Below are 23,790 nucleotides of genomic sequence, written 5' to 3'. Positions count from 1 at the left end.
GGCGGACATAGTCTCTCACGGAATCATTCCCCCGAACTGTACCAGATAAAGAAATGGGGGCACCCCGCCTTGACAAGCCAGTCGAGAAGTAAATGTCTGTCACGGTCAATGGAATAGGTTTGTTCCTGATCTGGAATACTTGGTTAACAGGATCCCAAGCATCAAGCATATACTGCAGTAATGAAATCTGTGCTCTCATGCTTGAGATACGGAAAAACTTCAGCATACCACAATCTCGTAGCGCGCCCACCGTAACAGGATCATGAAGGGCAATCATATCTTCTTCTTCATGTTCTCGTTCTCGCCATGTGAGGGCCATCTTGATCAAGAATCCCTACAAAAAAAACAAGAGAATGAGTCATCTCCTGAAATTGATGAAAAACTGGCGAAAATTTCATCAAAATCTATGAAAAATTGTTGTTTTTATGCCCCAAAGCAGGTGCCCAGTGTACTACCTGCGTTGGGGGACAAGCTGCCTTCAAGCAGCTTGAATCCCAACTCAGTTTTCGAATGGGGAACCTGCGTTGATCAGAGGGCGCCCTGGCAAAACCCCAGAGGCTCAATAGAACAGCAAAACAAGCATAAAACAGGAAAATGAAACCATGAAAATGAAGAGCTAAGGTTTAGCTCCTACCTGGTCCAAACGGCGCCGAAAATCGTCCACAGAATCTCCCGGAATCAGCTGGTGAAAATCAAGGGGAAAGAGGCTCCTCCAAAGCTCCAACAAGCAAAATGCAAATGAAATGGTAAAGTGAGAGGTAAAAACCCTTTTTATTTGCTTTTTTACGTAGTTCAAGGTAAATATTAATGTGTTAATCTCATTTTCAAGTAAATATTACTCATTTCTAACTAGTTTGTTGCAGCAATTTGAAAATGCAGTGCTATCAGTGAAAAAGAGAAGCTAGTTATGGTAAAAAAATCAAAAGTAAACCATATGATTGAGCAAGGTTGGATCGCTTTCAAGCTCGTTAAAAAATGAAGCCATCATCGAGCAGTTTTAGCAATGTTCATGCTCGTTAAAAAATAAACGCAAGATCCAAGCAGTTTTAGCACATAGTTCATGCTCGTTAAAAAATAAACATAAGTTGTGAGCAATCTTCCCCTAGAGTTCAAGCTCACCCAGAAAAAATGAACCGGTAAATAACCTTGGTAAATGTAACCTTTGACTGCCATATTAAAAGCCCTTGGTCGTGTTTATATGCCATCACCTCCATCCGTTCATTTGGCCAATCGTTCATCTCCATATGATTGTTTACCTTCTTTTGAGGAACAGCTGCGAAGAGTGATTTCACTAAGCCATCCTTGTGACACTGCCGTGATTGGAATATTCCAACCTGTACCTGGAATCTGTTGCTACCCTGTTTATCACTCGTTCCTCAAAAGACGAGTCTTCTTTGAGCTCTTTTCACTGACTCGTAAAATATGAAAAGTTTGCCGAGTTTTGGCCTTCCAGCTCGTTAAACGACCGGAAGAGCTATCCCTCCTCTAGATTTTAATCTTTTTGGACCTGAGGGATTATTGCACAAAAAGATCGAGCGCTTGTTTTGTTCGGCTCGTTAAAAGTACCGAAAACTCATCCCTTCTGTATTGTTTTATACTTTTTCGGACTTAAGGGATTAGATGACGAAAAAGGAATTCTGGAGTTGACTTTATGTACCTTTTCAGACTCTCTAAAAGTGAAAAGGACCGAGTTATCCTTGTCGTTAGACTCGTTAAATTTATTAAATAGCGACAAACTTGTCTTTAGACGAGAACGAGTTTCCCTATCGCTAGGCTCGTTAAAACATAGCGATAGGCTTGCCCGAAGGGCAGGTTATAGAACAAGCATATGTTATCCTCCTCAAGCTTGACAAAAATAAAGAGGTACTGGTCAGCAATGACTGGGGAAAAATTGGGAGAACCTCACAGCTTTAATGGTAGCAAGTCACTCTTGAACATGACACTTTGTCCTCCGTACCACATCGGGTTGGGTTGTTTCATTCACCGGTCTCATCACCATGGTCCTCGCCACACCATCCACATTTGGGGTAATGCTACCGATCCATCACATCAGTGTCGTTATATTTTCAAGAGATGTTGTTCTGCAAAGAGTCAACCGTGTCCCATCCACTACCATACATTGTCCTTCATCCATTTCATGACCGCCACCCTGAATCATACATCACAGTTTGTTTTCACCTCATCACAATCACTAGCTCCGTTCCGTGTCAATGATGTGGGATTCATTAAGGCCCTCCTTTGACGGATCGCTCCTTGTCGACATCAGCTCATTATCCAAGGAGTTGATCTAGGAACAACCCCTTCAGTACTTTGAAGCTTGCATGCCTCAATGGCAAGTTTCTCACTTCCGGCGACAAGTATACATCAATGACCTTCGACCAGAGGATTTTGCATGGTGGTCGACGCCAAGTCCTTTATTCCCACCATGTGAATTGTACTGCTGTACCTTGAGGGTCATCATCCTTATCGGTGATTCCTCTCGCGCTTGTTAACGGTTTACATCATTGACCGGTAATCAAGCGATGTCTTTCCATGTTCGACTTCAAGAAATTCTCACATGGATCGACTTGTACATCGAGTGAAGATCGGAAGAGATTGAAGACCCCGGATCTAGTTTCATCCATCCGGGCTGCGATATATATTCAGTATATAAAGACATTTGATGTGTACATCATTGCAGCAGATGATCATCCTTCTCAAAGGATGATAATTTCAGCAGAGAATTATCAGTCTAACATCAGACGATCGTCTGTTCTATGTACCAAAATGAATTTATAAAGCTGAGCATGGGAATGCCCGCCTCAGCTAGATCATGAAAAAGTATGAAAAATAATGTATTGTATTGTATCTTATTACAGGACACTTCTCAGCAGATTGAATGAACTTTGGATCCTCCTAATAAAGCATTTCACCCGATAAACGACCTCATACTTTAGGGGGCATCTGTTATAGACAATTTTGTGCCTTGCAGCATCAGGCATGAATTGTCAATAATCCAAGGGATCCAAAGTCCCTAAACATGATGTTCCTACCCCTAGAGGAACAAGGTCAGCAAACCAATAGCTCTCAGATCAGTTCTCCACCTGAAAACACTCAAAAACAAGCAATCCTGAAATCAAAGCAGGTGCTCCACTAGGCTTCTGCGCTGAAACTCAAGTCCTCCATGGTGTACCTGCGTTGCAAAGAAGGTATAACAAACGCCACCTGGGCTGAGCGAGATGGGACAAGTGGCACACTGAGTCATTGCTCTGGAATCTTCCAAAAATGACACTTGGATCAGGGATTTCGCCTTGTGATGAGTCAGAGGCTCTGTTTCTCCAAGTGGAAGCAAGGTTCTCCAAGTGGACTCAAGAACTGAAGATCAACTGAAGAGAGAGAGGACACAAGGCAGCTACACATCAGTTGCAAGATGACTCATCCTTTCTCAATTCATCTATATATTGAGCTCTCTCCTATGAGCTCAGGAGGCTGGAATTTTGTGCAAAGTAATGATATGCTGTTGGTTTCACTATAGAGCTATTGGGTGATTGCTTGAAGGAGGTGAAGAGGAGAAATTCTTTCTGCTGGGAGGTGTTGCTGGATTGGGACCTTCAATGGTTGTAACACTCTCAGAACTTTACTTCTTCTATTAATAAAAGCTATTGAGGTTCTTCTATATGCACTTGTTTCAATGATGTATTGTGATAATTGTATATTTGATTTATGCTAATCCTTGGATCAGTTATGATTGCATGCTTCTTGTAGTTTCCTTCTTTGTCATTTTGCAGGATCTCATTGTAGCTGGGCCAGCAAAAGAACAAGGAACTGGGAGCAAGCAAGCAAAGAGAAGAGTTTGGATTCGACATTAAGCGCAAGGCAACGGTTAGTGCATTTCTTCATTCTCTCTTGCTTTCATAAAGAAGTAAACCTTAAGTAGTTTTCTTTACAATTGTTGCTGAGGTACTATCACCCTTAGAGTGGGATAGGGTCATCCGAGTCGGATACTTTTCCCTACAACAAAGACCCCATTTTTGAAAAGGCTTCTGAGTGGAGATGGGTTTCAGAGGCAAGGGCAACAGCTTTCTTTTGCCCTCAAAGATTTGGCATTTGTGACATGAGATAGCAAACTTCTTTACATCTGCAAACAGAGAGGGCCAACAGAAACCAGCCCTTAAAATTTTATTAGCAGTGGACTTCCAATATAGATGTCCTCCACAGTCCCCTGCATGGAATTCTTTCATGACATTATTAGTTTCATTCATGGTCAAACAATTAAGCACTATGTCTTCATGATTCTTCCAAAATAAAGCACCATCTAAGACACAAAATTTCAAAGCCTTCATTCTTAAAAATCTCTTCTTGGTCCTGGACAATCCTGGGGGAGCAAACAGGTTTAACAATACAAAGCAAATATCAGCATACCATGGGGATTGCAAAAAGGTGTCACTGATTTGTGGAGTCGCCAGCTCCTGTTCATTGTCCAGCTGGTTGATGTCTAAGGCTTGAAAGTTTGTTTCGGACATTAGTTTGGCTAAACCTTGTCCCTTTATTAGCTTGGTTGGTTTTATTTCTATGTCATACTCAAGAATGTTAGAAATCCACTTGCCTCTTTTGGCTTCTAATCCTTCTTGGGTTAATATGTCTTTTACAACAACATTTGGGACATAGGCAATCACGTGTGAATATAAAATGTAAATTCTGAAGTCTTTGATTGCTTTAACAAGGCATAGGCCTGCTTCTCCATGATTTGGTACTTCAGGGGTGCATCTCTTAAGGCTCGGCTGAAAAAAGCAATTGGCTTTTCATTTCCTTGGTCATCCTTTTGCAATAGGACAACGGCTATGCTATTATCAGATGCAAATGAAAATATGATAGAGTCCCTATCAAATTGAGGACTTGTGAGGACTGGGGCTTGAGTTAGGGAAACTTTGATACTTTCAAATGCTTGCTTGGTTTCAAGAGACCATTTTACCTTGGCATCCTTCTTTAACATGTTGCTCAACAGTCTTATCAGCTCGGCTAGATTTGGGATAAATCTCCTTAGGAAATTGATCTTTCCTAGGAATGCTTGCAACTCTTTTATGTTTCTTGGATATGGGATTTGGAGAATGGCTTGGATCCTTTCCGGATCAATTCTAATCCCGTCTTTTGAAATGATATGTCCAAGTAATTTTCCTTCTTCAAGGCCAAATAAAGACTTCTTGGGGTTCAAGGAAATGCCATATTTCCTACATGTTAGGAACACTTGTCTCAAATGTCTTAGGTGGTCTTGGTCAGATTTGGAGAAAGGGGTAAGATCATCAAGATAGGCAACCAAGAAATCATGGATTTTTTTAGCAAATGCAATGTCCATGGCCCTTTGAAAGGTGGCACCTGCGTTCTTTAGGCCGAAAGGCATTTTCACATATTTAAATGTTCCCCACGGTGTGGTAAAGGCTGTCTTGTCTTGGTCATCCAGGTGAACCATTATTTGATTAAAGCTTGAAAAGCCATCTAGCAAAGAGATTCTAGATGACCCCACTACTCTTTGTAGGATGTGGTCCATTTTGGGCAATGGGTAGTGGTCTTTAAGGGAGACTTGGTTTAGGTTTCTCAAATCTACAAAAAGCCTAATCTCACCTATTTTCTTTCTTGTGGGAACAAGATTGGATACCCATTCAGAAAATCTAATGGGTGCTATGATACCTTCTTCAAACATTCTTTTCACTTATTTCTCAATTAAAGGGAGAAGCACAGGATTGATTCTCCTCAGTTTCTGTTTGAAGGGCTTTTGATTTGGCTTTAAGGGAATGGTATGTTGAATAATTGAGGTGTCATAGGACTTCAAGTCCTCATAACTCCAAGCAAATACATCTTGGAATTCTTTGAACAAATCAACATACTTTGGTTTTTTATCAGGAGGCAAAGATTTAGACAGTTTGATCATTTTGGGCTTCTCTACTTTTCCAATGTTGTATTCTTCTATGGCAGTGTTTATAGGCTGCATTTTTGGCTTTTTGTGCACATCATTTGCATCAAACATGTCTTCTAGTGGAGTAAGGCCAACCGGGAGAAAATTGTCCTTTAGATCAATGATTTCGGCCTCTGTTTTGGCTATTTCCTCCAAATGCATCTGTTTCAGCTCTTCTATGTTTTCTTCATCAAATATGGTTGGCTGTAGCAATTTTCTAGTTGTTTTAGCTGTTACAGTTTGCTGGATTTGGTTTATTTCTTGCAGGGGATCATCCATGCCATCCATATCAATGTTTAGGCCTGAAAACTCATGCTGTAAGGTAAGAAAATTGTTGATTTGAGCATCATCCTCAAACACTTGCCAATATTTAATGTTATTTGGGACAACAGGCCTATGTTTTATTTCAGCAGTGAAATGGTGATTTGGCTCAAAGGGAAGCTTGCATGTACTAGCGAAAGTGGCTAGGCTGTGAGCATGAATGTTATGATTTCTTGAAATCTTGGCAAACTTGGATTCAGTGAATGTATCAAGTATTGCAGTGGCAGCAGTCCTATAATCTCTTAGCCTTCTATCATTGGTAACAAAGTTTCCTTTCATTTGTTGGATTACTAGGTCTGAGTCACCTAGAATGGAAACTTTGGCAGCTCCTAAAGCTTTGAGCAGCTTAAGGCCTAAGAGGAGTGCCTCATACTCAGCCATGTTGTTGGTGCATTTGAAATTCAGTCTATAAGCATGACCCTCTGCATGGTTGTTATGTGTATTGTGAATCCATATTCCTACCCCTGCTCCTAACTTGTTAACAGAGCCATCAAACTCTAAATACCATGTGATTTCTTGCTTGTGGTTAGTATTAAGAGTTTTAGTCATTTTAGGATTGGGCAGACCCGAGTCTTGTGTTTCGGGAGGTCTTTCTTGTGTGCTGGTTGCATTAGCTGTTGTGACAGTCTCATGGGTATGTGCAACCGATTCTTCATTGATGTGTGCTTGTTGTACTAAAGCCATAGGCTTATCATCAGTTGGAGGAATTGTTTCATCATTAAACAAAATAAAAGAATCCATATCAGAATGGATTGAATAGATAGGGAAATTATGGGGCTTTTCCTCACTACTTACCACATACTTCATCAGTGTTTCTCTATACAGTCTCTTTGGTTGCCCAAAGACTGAAATAGTGGCATAGGAGAGGTCTAATTGAAGATATCCTTGGAGTTTTGCCCCCCAAGATCTTGACAACAACATGCCATACTTTGGTGGTATGTCAGCAACCACCACATCCATGAGGATTGTCTTGTTTGGGTATTGGACTAAGGAGACACACAAGTCTTTGATGAGGCCTAAACATTTGACCTGACTTGAGTCAAAAGAGAATAGATCTTTATAGGGTCTTGTTATATCAAGGTTTAGCTTCTCCATTACAACTTTGGGCATAAGGTTGTGTGAGGCACCTGAGTCAAACATTTCATTATGTAAAACTTTATCATGTATGTGCAGACTGACATAAAAGGGTAGAACAGCTCCATGTGCTAATTTGCCATCAACTTCTGGACCAAAAAGCAACTCAGGTGTATCATCTAAAACATTCACATCATCCCTTTTCTCTGGCATTTGCAGTGATCTTTGGATTTGTTGCCTATACACATCATGCTTTGCAAGTTCAGATAAGGGGATGGAAATCTGAAGTTTGCTTATTTCTGCTTCTAAGTTGAATGGTTTCTCCAATGGAGTCTTTGTGTTGGCGATAGCAGATTTCCCCTTTTCAAGTGTATTTTTTGCATTTTCCTCTTGATTATCAGTGTTATGGTGAGTGATACCTTGCGGTATTTCTGTTTTGGGAAGGCTTTTAGGAATGATGTTCAAGTTCTCTTTCGAGGGAGAAGGTGGCAGAGGCTGATCAATAGAAGGCTGTATGTCCTCTATAGTCACTTGGTGCGGGTTTGGGACAGTTATATCAGTTGCTTCTGTTATAATAGCCTTGCCTCTAATCTGGTTGGGCTGTTTTCCCTCCTTTGGTTTAACTTTTTTGGCCACATCTATGGTTCTTGTCCTCAGCTTATATTGTTTGTGGACTTCATAAGTAGCTGAATCATAACCTTGTTTAAAGTCAAAAGACTCACCAGAGTTAGTCTGAAATTGATTTATCTCATGGTCATCTTGGTCTTCTTGAGTTAGGAAAATTTGTTGCTCACCCTTCAAATCCACCAAGTTCATGTGAGTGTCCTCTATGGCATCACTAGATGTGGATGCTTCTGTATAATTTTCTTGGAAAGGAGGCCTTATATCACGGTCTGGGCTAGATCTACCAGCGTTTGAGTTCTGAGTTTTCCTGAAATTTGGGTTCCTTATGGTATTGGGCTGTTGCTCTTCCCATGATGATTTCCTCTGAACACTCTCTACTCTGTCTCCCAGCCTGTGCATGCCATTGATAATAGCATCTAGATTTTGATCTAAGGCTGAGGGCTCTTCCTTGAAGGTGGTTCTTCTATCAGTTCTAGCTCTGTTTCTTTTGGCAATTAAATTTGCCTCCACAGTGACAGCCACATTTTGCATGTCTGTGAGGCTGTTAGGGGCTCTTTCTTTTAATTGGTAGGCCATATCTGGGTCGAATCCATCAGGGAATTTATATAAGGCAAGATCAGGTGGGGGCCTTAAGTTTTGTGGGATAGCATTATAAACGCTATTGAACCTTGCACAATAGTCCAAGACTATTTCTTGTGGACCTCTTTTGATTGTATCGTATTCAGCTAGTATGTGCAAGGGATCTTTCTTTTTCTCCCATCTGTTGATAAATGACTGGTATAAGGCTTCTGGGTCTGCTATGGAATTGGTTGGGAGTGCTCTAAACCAAGTCCTGACATCGCCTCTCAAACTTTGGACAAAAATCTTCATTCTTACACCATCATCGTCAATCTCATAGCTTTCAAAGTAATCCTACATTTTATTTGTACGCTGGAGGGCTGTGCAGGCACTTGTACCATCAAAATATGTGATTTTAGTTTGGTAATCCTGAGGCATAGCTCCATGATTAGTAGGCGCTGTAAAGGTGCATATCTATTCGCCATGTTGGCAGGGATAAATGGAACAACAGGGATAAACGGAACAACTAGAACAACTTGGATAATAGGAGTAGTAGTGGTAGTATGTGTAGTGAATGGAGGTGTGGAAGGAGTGCTTTGAGAGGTGGCTGAAGAACAAGGGGAACTAGGGGTTGACCGAAATAAAACATTGACAGGGGTTGGGCCACAGCGTGGGTGAACTGCTTCAGGACTATTATTAGCAAAATCCTCTCTTCGCTCTAGCTTCCTGAGGTTCCTTGGGATTATATTGGGATTTTCAAAAGCTGCTGGGGGATTTGGGTCTGGATTTGACCTTGTATAACGTGAATTCTTTTTGGGAGCCAGCTTCTAGCTTGTTTTTTGGGGATTTTTCTAAGAATATAAGGGTTAGAAAGAAACTTTTGAAGGTCTGGTTTCTTCCCAGTGGAGCTTTCCACCTTGATTTGTGAAATTATCTGAGGATGTTCCCCAGTGGAGTCGCCATTATGTTATCACTCAGGTTGTCCTTAAAGCTCCTTAAAGGATACGGCCGAGGTAACCACAAACCAATCTTTGGACTGCAGGTCCTAGCCTACCTGCAATCAGAGAGGGCTCTCTCTTTATAATTTAGCTTTGCTTTGGGTTGATTTTTAGGCTAGTTATGATTTTCTTGGGTTTTGTTTTGATTGTGATGGGATGGAGGATTCTTTCAAACAGAGTTGGGATGCATAGTGTGAGAAGTTCAAACCATTGGGCATGGAGTCGTGGATTAGGCTTGCTGTTGCGTTTTCTTGGTCACAAGAGGAATACAGAGCAGGATAGCTACACATAAAACAATATCGAGCTGCAATAAAGATGGAACGAAGGTCAATGAATGAAAGGCAACTAAGTAGCTCTCATTATGCTAACAAAGGGAAGGTGAATGAACATTTATATAGGAGCAGTCAAGGATTCCTAAACAACATTCATATATGAAGGAACTAGCGTAAATATGAGCAAATCAGTATTCATATTCAAGACTAATTCAGAGGAAAACATGGATAAATCACAGAAATTGAGAACAGAATACAACTAAGTGAGCTCTGAACTATTCTTTCTTTCTGCTATTTAGATAGTGAAACAATCATGGCATAAAACATATAAACTGTAAACAGAGATAAGAAACACTTATTGGGCTATGTAGAAGCGTTAGGATTCCATAGTCACTCTTCAGTCATTAAAACATAACAATCAGTTCATCTCCCAAACATTCTAGCGATCTTTGATTATAGAGACTCTCAGAAAATACAATGCAAGTCTAGAGGAAGTTATCAACCAACCAACCCTTTACATAAATATAGAGGGTTGTTTAAATAGAAAAATATTTACAAACATCCCTTGAACAGGTGTCAAGGGAGAAAATATCTCAAAATATCTATCAAAACAGAGCCAAAAGAGATTTGTGCAATAACTGCTTCTAATGCTAAGTTGTGCTGGAAATAAATGCAATAAAATATCTGAAACAGTAGCACATGAGGCAGCAGCCTCATACAAATGTCTTTCTAAGGCTGTGCATGGTCTTGCAGCTTCACAAATGGACTGAAAGAGTTCCTTGAGCCACACGTTGTCCTCTGTTTGATAACTATGCATTTAAAGAAGCAGTGCTGCTCCAAAAATATGACTGGGAACAATGTCTCTGCAATAACTCTGCCTTGAAAGCCTTCATCTATGCCTTTAGGTGGCTTTAAAGCAACAACAGAAGTGTTGGTGAGCCTTAATGGCTGAATGATGCTTTGTTGACTTTGTTGGGCTTGCTTTGCTTTCATCTGCTTTGAAAAATTGGACTGATACTCTTTGCCGCATCCTGATACACTTTGGCACTGAATCTGGGCCTTCTCTCACCGCTGATACTCTTTGAACTGTCCCATCGCCCCCTTTCTGCCTATTAATGCAAAAATAACTGCTACTAATGTCCTTCGTGGCTATTGGAATGCTATCGGCGCTCTGGCCAATCAAAACTAGCTTTAAACTTTGAAAAATGGTGCAAACAGGAGGAAAAAGTGTTGTCGACTGTGCCGAGGCCGAAACTGGCTATCTGAAGCAAAACTGGGCCTTGGAGCGATCTCAGAAAGCTTAGGGATGCATGAATTCCCTTATCGAGAGCCGGGCGCGGGCATATATGTGAAAATAAGAACAAATGCCGCATTTTCCTTTACACAGAAAAAGACCAATTTCTATGTAAAATTCGTGAAAAACATAGGCGGGAGTGGCACTGTAGCGGAGATTAAATCCTGGTCGTTGGATCCGGCGTGGGCCGATCCAACGGTTAGCGTTAAATCGCATCGGGCGGAACATTGGTCCCATCACATAAAACCTCTGAAATGTTGGGGACTCGAAATGCTTATATGCCCTTTCTTTATGGAGATCGGGTCCGGCCCATCAAAGCTTTCATATCGGCGGATTTGGTAAAAATGGGTAAGCGGACCCGATATACTATATGCTACGCTTTATTACTTTTCGGCTCCGCTGGTCGGAGCCATATACGAGTGATGTGATTTAAATACGGGTCGTTGATCTCTCGGCCTGAATGGGCGGCTGAGATTAACTCGGCAATTCGCTATCGCCGGGGTCATGGGGTTGCCACATAGAAATGCCGAAACCCATCGGACCCGATAAGTTATACATGCCCTCTTTATTTTATTTCGGGTCCGACCCATCGGTGGGACCCAAATCGGTGGTTTTAACAGTGGAATGGGTCCGTGGACCCGAAAACCCTTAACACTGCATTTGATAACTCATCGGCTCCGCCAAATCGGAGCAGTATATGGGGCGATGCGAAGTGGAGGGTCGCGCGACAAGATCTGGGGCGTCAAATCTGGGGCCCGATCCAATGGTCCTGGATCTGTCAGCGGATCGACAGTCGGAGGGACCGGGGGGGAGCATATATGTGATCGCCGAAATATGGCGGACCCGATATATTATTACCGGTCCACTTTATATGTTTTCAAGTCTGGCCCATTGGCACTATGTCCCATGCCTTGAGACTTAGCCATTTTCGCTTATATATGCCACTGTCCCCTCCCGATAGTGATATCGCATCGGAGGGGGATCAAACAGATCTTTATCTCATCGGAGCATGCTTTTTATGAAAAGGCAAGGCAAATGAATTCGGAGGGGTTATATATGATGTTTTAAACATATGATTGCCCCCTCCCGATAGTGATATCGCATCGGAGGGGGTCCAAATGAAACTTTATTATATTTCACCCATGTTTTTGTGAACTGCCAAGCCTTTTGGGAAATCAGAAGGGTTCCTTTATAGTTTGGCATGGATTCTAAGGCATCGGAAGGGGTCCGATAGCCAAAAAAGGGAGGATTTTATCCTTTTTTCAAGGTTTTTCATGGTTTTTGTATTCTTATGCCTTGGAAGGAGTCCAAAGGCACTTAGGGGGAAAGTGATGTGGTTTTGAGATGGGTTTAGTGGCCAAAGAGGGTTTCATGCCTTATAAAGGCAAACCAAGGCCAAAGAGATGATTTTTATACATATGAAGGGAAACTATGCAAAGGAATGAGTCCTTATGCATTTGGAAGATGGTCAGAGGGGTCAATGAGGGTTCTTGCTGAGTTTCAGATAAACTTAGCAATTCCCAAGGATGTATATGGTTATTTTTCAACCAAGGGGAGGGGATAAGTATATAGGGGAGTTATAGAGATAGTTTTAGTAGGGGAAGAGAAAAGAGATAGGGAGTTACATAATAAAGTTAGTAGTTAATATGATAATGATGAGAAAAAGCGCTAAGAATGAAGTCTTAGGCTATCAATGGGGGAAAATGACTGATAGAAGAAGTTTGAACATTCCTTTAGTGAAGCAGATCTTCACCAAGGCAGATGATATGGAGAATGATGAATCTAAGAGGTATCAAGCAGATCTTGACCTCTTTAGGGGAAGTTAGTGAGTGATTTGGGAAAGAGGAAGAAGGGGAAGTTAGTCATGCCTCGCTTGAAGTCCTTCAAATGGAAAACTGCCTCAAACTTGTGATATGAATAGATATGACACTTGAAAATCTGAAATGGATCACAAGTCATGATTCTGCAACCACAAAGCTACCTACCTGGCCTATTCACATAGCATTTTCTCTTCTTTTTGGTTTGGGTGCACTTGAACTAGCATACCCAGCTTTTCATTCTTTTCTTATTATTGTTTTCCTATCTACAACTACACTTATTGCATCCAGGGGCTCAGATTAAGCTGTTGAGCTCCTTTGTTTCTCTACCTATTTACAGATCTGCCAAGATTAAGCTGTTTGGACAGATATTTATTCTCTATATTCTACAACAGGAAATTGAAACCTAGGGAGGCCAAGATATAGATGTTTGGACCTCCCTTAGCCGAAAACTCATCAAAATGGATCAACTCATAAAAAATGGAACACAGCAGTGGCATTTAGACTAGCACACTCTCATGGATACTTCTCTGGTCATCTGTAGAAAATATGCAGCATTGCAGCATGAATAGTACGACATATTTGGCATGTAAAAATGTTGATCATGAAAGATGATTAACCTGCTGCAGCAGGAGGCTAACACTTCCTACAACAAATCTCACAGCCTTGCAATACAATTGAAAAGAGACCTTCAAATCTGATAGGGGTTCGATCTCGACCCCATAAACTTGAACGGATAAATATGGTAAAGCAGACCTAGGTCCAATCTAAAAACTTGGCAAAGTAACGTTTTCTCTTTTGTTTGCAATAAAATAATAACTCTCAAAATAATGCAGAAAATTCTCCTTCCAATCAACCGAAAGGTAGAAACAACTAGGATGATACAAGATACCATCAAAGATGGAAATGTTTGCTTGGGTGAGCATAAATCCCACCAAAGTTCCGTGCATGAAACTATTACCACCCCAAGAAACTCTCCTAGGTTGTATCTCAGAGATGCTCGGGAACATTACAAACTCAACAAAATTTTGGAAATGGATGAATGGAAGGCATGATGCATGTTCAAGCCAGATAACCACTTCTACTATGCTTAACTCCAGACATGGGTGAACACCCCCAGACTACAAGGCTTTAGACCACCAACTACTCGCAGTTTAAGGAATAGGTGAACATGGAGAATACTGACCACACCAGCAGATGCACAAGACCATGTGATGGCCGACTGCAACCAGTAAAGAGGTCTGCAAATCTATTTCTTAATACACAGACATGATGACAACTCTCTGGCAATAAGTAAAAAAGAAACCTGCATAAAACATTCAATAATACATACAAGATTCTAACACAGAGGTGGGATGACAGCCCCTCTAATGCTAAATATCAAGAGCACATGAATAAATGCATAGAAGGCATAGCCTAGAACAAAGAAGAAGTGGAAAGTGAGCAATTAACAACAAAAGAAGCTTGTATTAGCTGAAAATGAAGACCAGACGCTGCAAGTATCATAGTAGTTACAGTCTCCAGAAGTTGAACCTTACATCAAAACCAAAACCATCTACCATCATCCCAGATTACATCTCTGTTCTGGGTCTATATAGAGTTTGATTACAAAGATATTTTGCTATTCTGAACATGGAGGGGTCATAATGGACCACCAACTGCTTTAGCTCTCTGATGGAGTCTCTGCTACAATCTGTTCTTTAATAAGTGAATTTGACATTCTCTGGTGTTCGATTGTACTTCCTGAACAGGTGGAGTGTTGTATGAATGAATTTCCATAACTACTGAAGGCTTTTAACTGCTTGAGGTTGTCCTTTTCTTCTCTCGGGTACACAATGTGTTGAATGCAGTAGTTGAAGCTATAACTGTGTAGTAGATGATCAACTTCATCCCTCGACAGCACAGAATGGCTATGGATGCGAAGACTGCATGGAGGAAGATCCACCGTTGGATAGCGTGGATCGACGGTGGGAAGCACTTTGTAATGGCTATCGGGAGGAAGTGGGAATCAAATGTGGGCCATTGGATGAAACAGGCAGACGGCGGAGATCAATCTACGAAGGATATTGGAAGAAAGGGAAGCAGGAGATCGTGGGCCATTGGATCTTGGGTGGGGAGATCCAATGGTCGACGGGCACAGAAGATGCGGGGAAGATAACGCACAAGAGAAGGGTACGGTGGCGGTAAGCGGTTTTATCACACCGCCTATTGGAGGAGGTAGTATTTGTTTAACGGGCAGCGAACACAGTCGTGACGTGACACGTGGCGGAGGAAAACTGCTTCCCCCGCGGGTTATCGCGTGTGAAAGTCACGGCAGCAGGGGAAGCGACTACCTTTAGATCGCGCGGTGGATGTGATTAATGGTGGGGAAACGATGACGGGTTAGTGAGCGGGAGATCCAACGGAGACCGTTAGATCGGGGCAATCAACGGCTGCAATTGCAAAAGTGACAGAGGGTTATGTTGGTGCGGGTTCATGTGTTAAGCGCCCAAGCTAAAGAAACATGGGTTTACGCAGGTTTTTGGAATAAAACAGAAACAACGGGGTAAAAGGGAATTTAAGGTTTACAAAGGATTTTGGAGGAAAATAGGGACAACGGGAGTGAAGAGAATATAAGGGAAATGAAGGAGGAGGGAGGAAAAGGTTGCTGCAAGCTTTCTTCAAGCACCAACAACACTGCCAAGCTGTCTTTGACTTGAAAAAAACCAAATTATGTAGCAGAGATAACACTGGCTCCTTCTGGGGATGAGATCCTCCCTGTGAGGTCTGAAGAACTACAGACCAATGCCTTCATACAAAATCAGCTCAAAAAACATTAGCCTAGTATCCATTGGGCATGGAGTCAAATTAAGTCTATACTAAAACTGTAAAAGGACATGCTTACAATCATTAAGGCTTGAGAGCCTTAAATAACATAAATCTTCAAAAACTCGCCATCTACTGGGCCATCAAAACTGTTCCTCCTGCTCCTGACTGGTTCGTCATATATCAGCAGGACTGTATTTATTTGATCATCTACCTCAAACAGTTTAGGAAATTTCAGCTTGATAGGTAGATATGGATCAACTTTCATCCCCTTTTGTATGTTTTCCTCCTTGGATGTACTTTATGGGAGCCTTCATACACCTGTTGAATAATAATGGTTGTTGTGTACTTCTTTGTATCATTTGTGGTCTACACAACTAATATGAATGGTGAACCAATGTGTTCTTGTGAAGGGGACACAGAAACATCATCTGCTTTTACATTTTTCTCAGAACATTCCTCATCCATGGAGGAGTCCCAAAACTGTGCACCCTCTTCCTCTATTATCTGGCAAGCTGCCTTTTCAATCTGTGTGGAGGCCAACTAGGCAGGTTTCATAATATCAAGACTAACGTGATCAGTATCAGCCTTGAATAATGAATTTTTCCCCGCCTCAGTGTTCAGGGGGCGACTTTGAGGGCTTCTTTTTTGAGGAGACAGATGGACACAAGATGATGGGGAGATTTCTTCTCCCTTTTTGATCACTGGACTAGGGACAAAAGCAGGCCGGATAATCTGCAGATCCTCATAGCCATGTGAAGATGAGCTAGCTTTGGACACAGATTCTTGGACGATGAAGGGACCTTCTGTTGGTTGCTACTGCTGATAAGCTTGTTGTTCTGCAGCTACAACAAACTAACAAGCAGTGCCTCTAGACAATGCTTCTTCATATGTAGCTCGGGTTAAGAAGGGGGAACTGCCCATATCTTCCCAACCATGGGCCTCCTCCTCTTCTTCATACTGCACTTCTTTCATGACTATATTCTGAAAAATGGTTTTCACCCTTTGATCTTTGTTTGAATCTCTGCTTCTATGCGAAATCTGCAACTACTATTGTGTTCCTCTATATGGATTTGGCTTTGGAAGAATAAAGGAACAAGGAGCTCCTACTTCTTGAGAATACCGCTCAGCTTTTAAATTGGAAACTTTAGAGGCTAATAACTCAATCATCCTGGCTAATCCATCGATCTCAAGCTCTGAGGATGATGACGATTCACCTCCCTGTCTTCTCCTTTCAGCATCACCTTTGAGTCTTTGTACAGCAATGATGTTTGCTTCTACTTCAAAGGCTGCATTTTGCATATTAGCCAAAGAAGAACATCTTCTTTCTATTAATAGCAGGAAGAACTGAGAATCAAAAGCAATGGCATAAGTAATCATAGCAGAAGTAGGGGTAGGGATTATTTCACATTGTATTCTACTATACATATGGTTGAATCTCTTATTGAAATCACACAACAGCTCACCATATTCCCTCTACAAGTTCCCAAACTCAGTATGATAATAGAGCAGATCTTTATTATTTCCCTAGTGCTTCAGGAAGCATCATCTAAAGCCTCAATGTCTGCGATAGACCTAGGGGATAATTCTCTGAACCATCTTCTAGCTTCTCCCTCTAGGCTTTGGACAAAAACCCTCATCCACACATCCTCTTCATTGATATCTAGGTTATCAGCATAGCTATAAAAGGACTCAAGGTGCTCTTCAACTATTACTCCTTCTATACCAATAAACTTAGGGATGTATTTATGATAATCTCCTGCAGGCATGGCATTTAAAGGAGAAGGCAAGACCAAAGGTCCATATCTAGCAGCAACAATTCTTTCTATCTTTGTAAGACCTTGCTGGCCTGCCATGACTGAGGTGGGTGGAAGGATACTGGTAGACTGAGTGGTATGAATCAATGAAGTAGATGACAAAGACAGAGGAATATGATAGACAACATGGGATGCTTTCTTTGTGCAGAGATCCGAAAGGGAAATGAATGAAGAAGAAGCTTTATGAATCTCTGAAGGTGATTTTCACTAGTAGAGATACATGGGATTTCTAAGGCTTACTTGATCCTGATGCTCCTTTCTGCAAAGTTTTCTTCTTCTTTACGATCTTCTCAGGGTTAGGCACTAGGTCAGTTGGTGATTTCAAGGGATTTCTTTCAGTGTGTCTCACAAACTGAGCCAGAACTGCAATGTGGAGTTGCCAAAGGTTGGTCTTCCTCTAGTGTAGTCGTCAGATAAATTATTACAACCAGAAATGTGCGTAGACCTTATCTATCATCAAAATCTGGAACTGTGTCGTTTCCCAGGGAAGCTGAGCTTCAATCTCCTCTCCCCGACAATGGCATCAATTAATGTTATCCCCCCAAGAAACTCTCCTAGGTTGTATCTCAGAGATGCTCGGGAACATTACAAACTCAACAAAATGTTGGAAATGGATGAATGGAAGGCATGATGCATGTTCAAGCCAGATAACCACTTCTACTATGCTTAACTCTAGACATGGGTGAACACCCCCAGACTACAAGGCTTTAGAACACCAACTACTCACAATTTAAGGAATAGGTGAACATGGAGAATACTGACCACACCAGCAGATGCACAAGACCATGTGATGGCTAGCTGTAACCAGTAAAGAGGTCTGCAATTCTATTTCTTAATACACAGACAGGATGACAACTCTCTGGCACTAAGTAAAAAAGAAACTTGCATAACACATTCAATAATACATACAATATTCTAACACAGAGGTGGGATGACAGCCCCTCTAATGCTAAATATCAAGGGCACATGAATAAATACATAGCAGGCATAGCCTAGAACAAAGAAGAAGTGGAAAGTGAGAAATTAATACCAAAAAAAGCTTGTATTAGCTGAAAATGATGACCAAACGCTGCAAGTATCACAGTAGTTACAGTCTCCAGAAGTTGAACCTTACATCAAAACCAAAACCAACAACCATCATCCCAGATTACATCTCTGTTCTGGGTCTATATAGAGTTTGATTACAAAGATATTTTGCTATTCTGAACATGGAGGGGTCATAATGGACCACCAACCGCTTTAACTCTCTGATGGAGTTTCTGCTACAATCTGCGCTTTAATAGGTGAATTTGACATTCTCTGGTGTTCGGTTGTCCTTCCTCAACAAGTGGAGTGTTGTATGTTATAGACATTTTTGTGCCCTACAACCCCAAGCATGAAATGTCCATAAACCAAGGGCTCCTAAGTCCCTAAAAGTGTTGTTCTAACAACAGATTACAGCTTCTCCAAGAAGTTCTCCATGAGAAACTACTCAGAATTGGTTAAAACAGGATCATTGCAGCTGCTCCACTGGCTAAGTGCGTTGCATCTCACCTTAATACACTGTGAGGGTGCGTTGCATTTCAAAAGTCCCTTCTGTGCAGTGCGATGGGCGAGAAATGACAAATGGCAATGTCATTCCGCGAGGTAGAGAGGTAATGGAAGCTTCCAGAATCTTCTCCTGTGACACTTGCCTCACTGAATTCGACCAAGGATGAGTAAGATTCCCTTAGTCTCCAAGTGGAAGCAAGAACTATCAGAGAGAGGACACTAATCAAATCACAAGCTGACTCATCCCCCTTACAGATATCTATATATGGATCCCTCATCCCAGAGATCCAGAGGCTGGAATTTTGCATATTTTAAGGAATTGTTGTTGGTTTCTAGAGACAAACATCAGATTGTTGGGTGATCTAAGCTTTGTTTGAGGTGAAGAGGGGCTTCTTTGCTGGGAGGTTGATGCTGGGTCGGAACAACTGGTTGTAACTCCTCCTGGATCTTTCTTGTTTATCAATAAAAGCTATTTGAGTTTTCCTCCATGCTTTTGTATCATTGATGCTTGTCACATTTGTATGGTCAATTTACGTCTGATCCTAGATTGTTTATGATTATAGATCCATGTCTTTGTATAGTGCTATGCTTCTGTGATCTTACAGGTACTTTGTGAAGCTGGGCGTGCAAGGGAGCAAGTAGCTGAGGACTATCAAAGAAGAGAGGGATCGAATCGAAGGATTAGTGCAAGACAGAGGTTGGTCTTTTTGTTCCTCTCTATCTATAATTCATAAAGGAAAAACAAAAGTAGTTTTTCTCTGTTTGTTTCTAAGGCAATTGTCACACCTTAGTGGGATAGAGCAGTTCTAAATAGACACTTTTCCCTGTAACATTGTATGAATGAATTTCCATAACTGCTTAAGGGGTTTAACTGCTCGAGGCTATCCTTTTCTTCTCTCGGGTACACAATGTGTTGAATGCAGTAGTTGAAGCTTTAACTGTGTAGTAGATGATCAATGTCATCCCTCGGCAGCATAGAATGGCTATGGACACAAAGTCTACATGGAGGAAGATCCACCATTGGATAGCGTGGATCGACGGCCGGAAGCGCTTTGCAATGGCTATCAGGAGGAAGACGGAATCAAATGTGGGCCATTGGATGAAACAGGAGGATGGCGAAGATCAATCTATGGAGAATATGAGAAGAAAGGGAAGCAGGAGATTGCGGGCCATTGGATCTCAGGTGGGGAGATCCAACGGTCGACAGCCATGGAAGATGCCGGGAAGATAACACACGGGAGAAGGGTACGGTGGTGGTAAGTGGTTTTTTCGCAGCACCTATTAGAGGAGGCGGTATCCATTTAATGGGCAGTGAACACAATCATGATGTGACATGTGGTGGAGGAAAACTGCTTCCCCCGCGGGTTATCGCGTGTGCAAGTCACAGTGGCGGGGGAAGCCACTACTGTTAGATTGTGCGATGGATGCGATTAACAGCGGGGAAACGATGATGGGTTAGCAAGCAGGAGATCTAATGGAGACCATTAGATTGGGGCAATCAACGACTACGGTTGCAAAAGTGACAGAGGGTTATGTTGGCGCGGGTTCATGTGTTAAGCACCCAAGCTAAAGAAACATGGGTTTACATGGGTTTTTGGAATAAAACAGAAACAATGGGGTAAAAGGGAATTTAAGGTTTACAAAGGATTTTGGAGGAAAATAGGGATAATGGGAGTGAACAGAATATAAGGGAAATGTAGCAGAGCTAACAGAAACCTCCAAATAACCCTGCAAATAATTTAGAATTTTCCAATAAAACCCTCAGGCCGGTGGGATGCACAGCTCTGATACCACTGTAATTTCCCAATCATAAAATTTTTAATCAATTATGGTACATTGTACGTGTTCTAATAAAATTATTGTAGTAAAAACACAAAACACAATAAAGATATGAGAATGCAGCCTCTTATTTATGTAAATAAATATAAACAAAATTACATTCCCACAGAGGCACTACTAAAGCTCGTGCCTTGGCATGTATGGCTTCCCATCAATAGAGAAATTAAATATGCTAAATTAGAATCTTAGATCCTCGATGGATCCACTAGAGAAATTACTCGCATAGGGTTTTCGTCCTTGGGATCAGCTAGAACTTGCCTTGACAAGCTCTCAACAAAAGAAAAATAGATAAATAACTCTCAATGATTACATTGTTAGGCTCCTATCCCCTTTTATATGCTTCATTGAATCTCTAGAGACTTTATTTTATTGTTTTCACTCGAAAAACGAAGGAAAATACCATGGGTCAATGCCACGGCCAACTACCACAGTAAATACCATGCGTAGATTCCATCCACTTTAACCATATCCACAAAAAAAAGAATATTACAAATCGATCACTTCTTATTTACTCTAAGAAGTTTATGTTTAGGAATTCCCCAAGATCCATAAAAGCAGAAACTTAATAGAAATTACTCATCAACACCACAAAGTATGTTATTTCTATTGAGAATATTGAGCACATGGAACGTTGCTTATTAAAGTGGATGTTAGAGAAATCTCTAATGCATAGGTCTAACAATAACAAGAATTGTGTTACCTTTTCGGTAATTTTGTTAACAATACTAACTATGTTTTAAAAATGTAGCTCGGGGAATTAAATTTAAACAATATTCCTTATTGATTTTGGGATTGGGATGAGAGAGAGAGATAGGAGATATTATATATTCTAAAAATGAACATCTTTTCACTTGTATCTTTTCCATACATAATGTCTCTTTTTCATAAATTAAATGGACAACTTTCTTTCCTTAATTCTTCATGATAAACCATCCTTCCAAGAGGCATTAAGGCCATTTCTAGACAAGTAAGGCTACCTACTAAGTTATAGATTTGAAATCCAATGACTCTACTATGAGCTCACCAAGATTTAGTACCTCTTACTCTTCTCTAAATTCTCCAACAAATCAATGTACAAATGAATTGGAATTGGGGGCAAGAAGCCCTTTTATAGGGAAAACTCTAGTTTTTGTTGTCCATTAGGAGTAAATGGTAGCTCGGTTTGACAAACCATCAGCACTATTGGAATTCTCTAACCGATCTCTACAATGGGTCTCCATGTTTCTTGTAATTTGAAACTTCGCCACAAAGCCATTTTTTCCATGAGGTCTCACTTTGGCGCATTAAATCAAATCTCTTAATATGAGTCACATGTACTCTCGTACCACTTTTCCTTTGAACTTTTAGAATTATGAATCGAGTTCTATCACGAGTAATCACTATTTACCCATTTTATTATGGCACACTGCGGGCCTTTCCCATGTGGAAGCATCATATAGTGACCTTTCTTCAAAGCATTAGAGATGAGTCACCCCTACATCTATGGAGTCTGTTCAAAGTCCCATTGAGTCCTGTTATAATATATTATCCATCTATGTGTCGCATTCATCCCATTTTTCTTATCTTTGACCTCCATCTATCCTCATGTGCCCTTGAAAATCCTTTGTCTGAGTGGTAGACCATCCCTTATGGAATTGTGTCAGTCACTACGAGGTCAACCTTGCATTTTATGCTCTGACAAGGTAAATCATAACTCCACGAGTCCCCATATCTTCCAATTATCATCCCCTTTGTTATTCGTTATTAGCCATAATACTATGATCCTTGTGCCTTTGTTGAGGATTCATAATTGCGTAAACTCTGGTGGGCCTGCTTTTGTTAACATCAACACATTTATTCCAGGAGAGTGGTCTAGAGGATGGTGTACCTTGGTTTCATCTTTCATCCTTTCTTGGTGCCTCTAATCAAGTAAAGTGAATCATTATTTCCCTTTTACTTGGTTTTTTCTCGCATGCTCAAATTCAACTCATTATCACACGATCAAGAAACATACACTTGGTGGTTTAGTGATCTAACATATTTTCCTAGATTTTCTGAAGTGTGTGTGAGATGTTCTAGACCTCATGAGGGGATGTCACTTCAGGTAGCCCCTCATATACCTAGATGTTAGAAAATTATGATCTAACCTCAAAAGAAGTTATTTTTATTTGAATGGCTTTGTTTTTGCTGATTGCATAACTCACAACATGAACCTCTATTTAAAATGGTCCATTGAGGTATTTAAATACCTCTCCTATTCATCAGGGCTTCTTTGGTTGTGATCTTCCCCCCGCACCCTCCACCACACAAACGTGGAGGAATTATGTCTCATTTCCTCAAATCAACATACTTAGTTGTATCAATCATGGCCACTGTATTCGGCGAAATTATGTATATGAGGATCATTTTCTCATTTTATCATTTTTTGCCCAATTGATGCCAACATATCATGTATCATGTACCATGTACCTCAGACCTAGATTGTTAGGCACACCATTATCATTTGTACTCGGTTATCTCGTAGGTATGGGTATATCCCCCCACCTTATCGATATCTTGCACTCATCAATAAAGGAAACTTTTATCTCACAGGTAGGTTTCACCCCCTCCAACTTCACTCCTTCCTATTACTTGAGTGATCTCTCTCTCCCTATGACTCCCCTTCGGTGTTTTGTGAAAGTGAAGCTATAACATATTTTCATCATATGATGTGCTCCTCAAACTCTTTTGTTGGGCAACAATCTGTTATCACCGAAAAAATGATCACCTAGTCATGTATTACTAGGTTCATCAAAATGCACCATGTAGGATAGGTTTTTACAGATTAAAACCTTCTTTTACCTTAGGAAATAATTTAGTGAACCAATTTCCTAAAGTATTTCGTTGCATTCTAGACTACTACATGGAGGGGAATTTTAAGACAATTATTTAAG

The 23,790-nt window shown here is 40.9% G+C and overlaps 1 pseudogene; it reads left to right on the top strand.

Annotated features, from left to right (window-relative positions):
• The first annotated feature begins 20,041 nt into the window (after nucleotides 1-20,041).
• LOC149213115 (polygalacturonate 4-alpha-galacturonosyltransferase-like) overlaps nucleotides 20,042-23,790 on the top strand; it is a 103,466-nt pseudogene continuing 99,717 nt past the window's right edge.

Source organism: Pinus tabuliformis, chromosome 1_1, assembly GCF_031772625.1.
Source record: "Pinus tabuliformis cultivar Carrire ecotype Pingquan chromosome 1_1, CPIR1, whole genome shotgun sequence".
NCBI lineage: Eukaryota > Viridiplantae > Streptophyta > Pinopsida > Pinales > Pinaceae > Pinus > Pinus tabuliformis.
This window is presented reverse-complemented; position numbering and strand designations above follow the sequence as displayed.